Genomic DNA, 5,322 nt, shown 5'->3' on the forward strand with positions numbered 1-5,322 from the left:
ACTGACATCCCAAACTTTTATAAAGTTCCAAGGTGGCTGAGCCAACTCCAACATTTTTCTCATTAAAACCAAGCATGCATTTCCCAAAATCTTTTACACACATGTTATTTCTTAAATATACTTTTCTCCAGGTAAACTCCAGGTATCTCCAGGTTGGTATTTCATACAGATTATTGTTTTGCAGCCCTTTACATTCCATTAAAACATTGGTCTCTTTGAATTTTTGACATAACTTCAAACCCTTTAACCGGTTACTGTGTACACTATACTCATTCTTTTCTTGCTTGGGGGTGTGGGTTTTATATCTAACCCCTGGGAACTTCCCCCACAACATGTTCAGCTCACAGCAACATGCCATACAGATTTTCACATGAATTGGCTCCAGTATCAGCACTTCCTCTCCAGCCTCCAGAGTATCATGGTCCACATTATGGTCCCACATCATCATCCTGGTCTGGTTGATGGGCACGTTCACTGGTACCATCCACCTCATACGAGCCAAACAGTGTCTGAAACTGAGAAAAAGCTCCGAGGGGGGAGCATCACCATCCTCCCCAAGCCAATAGCTCAGAGATTCCAGAGTGCTTCCCCACTCAGCAAATACAAAGAAAGGGATCCTCTCATCCCAGTTGTTAGTATTGTCTATACCATAGGCTTGCATCATTGTCTTGAGGGTTTGATGTAATTTCTCTATTTCCCCTTGAGATGGAGAGTGATACACAGTTGAACACTGAGGCTCTACTTTTAGTCCCTTCAAAACATTTCTAAAAGACTTTGAGGTAAAGTTAGGCCCTTGGTCTTTTTGCACCGCTTGAGGAAAACAAACATGAAAAAAGAACTTCATCAAAATCCTTAAGACTACATGAGCAGTTATCTTATGTAGAGGGACTGCTTCCAGGTACCTGGTAGTGGAGCAAATATTTGTGAGTAAATAATCATTTCCCAGTTTGGTCCTAGGGAATGGACCAAGTACATCTACTACCAGCTTGCTGAAGGGTTCACCTGGTGCTGAAATAGACTGAAGGGGAACAGGTTTAATACTTTGATTAGGTTTCATTATAATTTGGCAGGCATGACAGGTCTTTATATAATCTCCCACCGTCTCCCACAGCCGAGGCCAGAAGAAGTGCCTGGAAACCCTGGATACTGTTTTAGCAATACCTAGGTGTCCACCTAGAGGTGTATCATGCACTAAGCTAAGAACATGGTTTCTATAAGGCTCAGGCACCACTACCTGGTGACAAAAACTTGGTTCTCCTTCTACTGGTACTGCAACCGAAGGTGCCTTCTTCATGAGTATACCTTTCCTGAAATAGAAGCATTTATTTAAATGTAAAGATTCCTCCTCAGTCACAGCTGAGGCTCTGATCGACTTAAGTGTGTCATCACACCCCTGTGCAGCAATTAACTGCATCATAGTAGGCCCAATCTCCCTCACACTACTTCCTTGATCTCTGCACTGATTAGGCTCAACTCGGGTTGTGGTATCCTTTTCTTTAGTTGACTGCAGTTCAACATCAGAAAATAGAGTTTCCAAACCTAAGTCCTCACCATCCTCATGAGAAATATAAGGATTACCCTTGGTATCCTGGTCACGAGACATACTTCTTGTGATGGCACCAACAGGGAAAAGGTCTGGCAGGGTCTCCCTAGCCTTCTTCTCCCAAACTTTGGGGTCTGGTTCCCCCCATACTAGTGGTTCTTCACTGTCTAACAGACCCATAACGTTGTTTCCCAGTAAGAGGTTAACCCCTTCGAAGGGAATTTCATCTGAAATACCTACGGGGAGATAGCCAACTTGGTATGCAGATTCTACCCATAATTTGTGTACCGGTGTCCTTATGGTTGAACCCGTAATACCCTTCAACAATATATCTACCCCAGTATAGGTATCCTTAGACACTGGTAGCACTCCAGCACGTAGCAAAGAGTAGGTGCTACATCCATCTCTCAAGGACAATATGTTCTCAACTCTGCCTACATCCTTTTGCAAACCAACTGTGGACCTACTAGAAAATATACACATCCTGGGGTCTAGATCCAAAGGTTCCTCCTCACCTTGCCTTGAAGACCTAATGCAGGCAACTGGATGTATCTCTGCAGTTAGAGTCCTCTGGGGTGGTTCCTCCCTTTCCTGATCTCGCCGCCTTGACCAGCAAAACTTTTGTGTGTGTCCAGTTTTGTTACAGTAGTAACAGATAAAACTCTTAAAGGTATTTTTACCATTTGGTGTAGGACTGGTACTGTTTACTCGAGGACCTCAAACATTATCTGATTGTCTAGGTAAACTTTGAACTCCAGCTGACTTACCTTTTCCTTCTATTTTAGAGGGCACCTCAGCCTTCATTTGTCCCTGAAAATTCTTGTCCCACTTACCTTTATGACCATAGGACTTGGAATAGGGTTTAGAATGAGTGGGGAAATTTTCAGAAGCAGCATGACTGTTTTTACTTACCAATTCCCTGCAAGCCAAGAATCGGTCACCTAGATCCAGTGCTTCTGAAAGATTATCTGGGTTTTTGTCCTCCAAATATTCTCTGAGGTCAACAGGGATTGTATTGTACAATTCCTCATGAACCATCAGATCTACTAATTTGTTATAGTCTTTATTAACTCCTTTGGAACAAACCCATTTCTTGAAAAGAAACAGTTTCTCATTCCCAAACTCAGTTAAGGTCTGCCCATCCCGAAATTTTTTATTTCTGAACTTTTGTCTATATTTCTCAGGTATCATTTGGTAGGCAAGCAATACTTCCTCTTTAATCTTATCATAATTAGAAAAATTTTGCCCCTCCAAAGTCTCTACTCTCTGGAATCCTTTACCCACAGGTTGTGTGCAAACTAGGGTAGCCCACTTCTGTTTGGGCCATCCTTGCTCCAGAGCAGTCTTCTCAAAAAAAGAAAAATATCTATCTGGGTCACTCTCTGTAAACTTAGGGACAAAATTTGCAGCTTTAGTTATGTTAAAGTACTGCTCAGGCTCTTGTTCTGAACCTCCTAACCTCTGACGTTCTTCTTCCTTAGCTTTCATTAAGTTCATCTGAGCCTCTAGTACTGCTAATTTAAGTCTCATTCTCTCCATTTCCATATCACCTGGAGTAGGTGATCCCTCATGTTCACTGTTAACAGGCATGTTTACTGATGAATTATTACCTTCTTCCCTGAAGCCTAAAAAGTTTAAAGACTCATCCTCTGACATAGTTTTTATCTTTAACCCTTTCAGGGTCCGTCCCGTAGATCTACGGCTTTGCGTTCAGTGTCCAAACCGTAGATCTACGTCATGAGCTCAGCTCACTCTGATAAACTGTGAGTGGTACACTTGGGCCTAGATATGAGAGAATACATCTATGTGGTATGTGTGCACCACATAAAACAAATCCTGCAGCACACTGTGTATAATGAGAGAAAAACTGAAACCAAGATTTTCGATTAAAACAGCAACTTTGCAGTGTTTTTTCGTATGTTTTTTATAGTTGTATTTGCAATTTCTTGGTCTCATTTGATAAAATGGAAGGCATATTACAGAAATAGAGATGATTTTGATTGGTTTTAGCACCGGAAATGGCTTGAAACTGAGCTCAAAGTAGCGGAAATGTTAAATTTTTGTCGATGTTCAAGAGTAAACAAACGACCTCACACGTCTAATACACGCCAGCTGGTGGATCTAATACACATTCACAAATGTGGTGATGATATTTATACAATTACTACAATATTGCATAACAGTAAATCTTCTATTTTTTGGTGTGAATAAAAATTCATTATGTAAATAAAAAATAAAAATGGGATTTATTTGTAAAGCCTCAAAACGTAACTAATGAACCAAGGAAATGTTAGTTTAGTGCCAGGAATGCCTACATTGTTTATTCTGGATGCTATTTTGAAATTGGAATATTTTGAACTTTGTGTTAAATTGGCCAAATTACCAATTTCCGATCACTTTATTTTGTAGTTGAAACAGTTGACTTGGCGATTTCTTGTGCTCAATCGATAGAATAGAAGTAATACTAGTAAAATAGCTAAGAATTTGGTCGACTGGAATGATGTAATTGGCCTAAAATGGAAGTCAAAGTCAGCAAAATCGCTGATTCGTAAATATCGCTGACACATCAAAATTCGCGAGAGCATAATTTTGTCAATTTTCCATCAAATTTCGTACTTTTTGTTTTATTACCTTCGCAAAAAGATTCTCTACCATTTCATAAGAAAAAATAACAAATTTTTTTTTGGAAAATTCTTGGACACTGGGGCACCACTTCAGATTTGGGCCTTGGACCCTGAAGGGGTTAAACACTTGCTTCCCTCTTACAGTATCAGTGGACAAAGTTTTCCCACAGGCACATAAAATAACACAAATTGAATGTAAACTATGCACATAGCACTTACCATAACCACAACAAAAATGTGTTACTCAACCTTTCTCCCACCTTAGGAGAAAAACAACCTGTAAACTAATACATGAAAACAACACTTCCACTGACACCACCTTGGTAAATCTTCTACCAGAAACATGCAACTGTTATTACCCCATACCAGCACATATAGTTCAAAGAATGTTTTGAGTTATTTTAGCAGTCAAATAACTATCCCAGACAGGCCCCCATGTTACGTTGGTTTGTCCCTTATTACTTTGATAGTAAGGTTCTCACTACATGTTCTAATGTGGGGTAGCTTTTTACTTAATGGCCTTATCTGTCTAGGGGTAATACTTACATTATGGCTGATCATCCTGAGTGTCTCTGATATCCTTTCACCAGCCCTCTTCACAGGTTATGTAAACTACTACTATAAAAATATAACTATTCTCAATAGATATGTACAGAATATACAATTACAGCCTCACACTTTAAAAACAAAGATCTACACACTCCATAGCTGTTCTCCCACATGGTGTATCTTACTAACTTTTGTCCTTCTCTCTTCTTGACATAACTCTGGGCTAACCAGTGTTTTGACACACTTTAGTCACCCTGGGTATGGTGGCCACAACTTAAATTATAAAAACTCACCCCTGGAGCACACATACTGCCCCAAAAGATAGAAGAAGGACCCAGAGATCCTGCCAGGTTGAAGGTCAGCCACAGAGAGAGAGAGAGGGAGAGAGAGAGAAGCCTAGCTAAGCTCCTCCCACCAAAACAAAAGACTGTTGTCAAGCACAATTCTCAAGTTACCACAATTCTACCACACCTTAATTTTACTTTTACAAAAAGAAATACAACTTTATAAACTACTTATTTAAATTGTGTGTGTGTGTCTATTGGATAACCTACTATATTGAGAAAAAGGCTTGACCCAGCTGCCTCTCAGTCATAAGGTTGATCA

Source organism: Cherax quadricarinatus, chromosome 12 (assembly GCF_038502225.1).
Source record: "Cherax quadricarinatus isolate ZL_2023a chromosome 12, ASM3850222v1, whole genome shotgun sequence".
NCBI lineage: Eukaryota > Metazoa > Arthropoda > Malacostraca > Decapoda > Parastacidae > Cherax > Cherax quadricarinatus.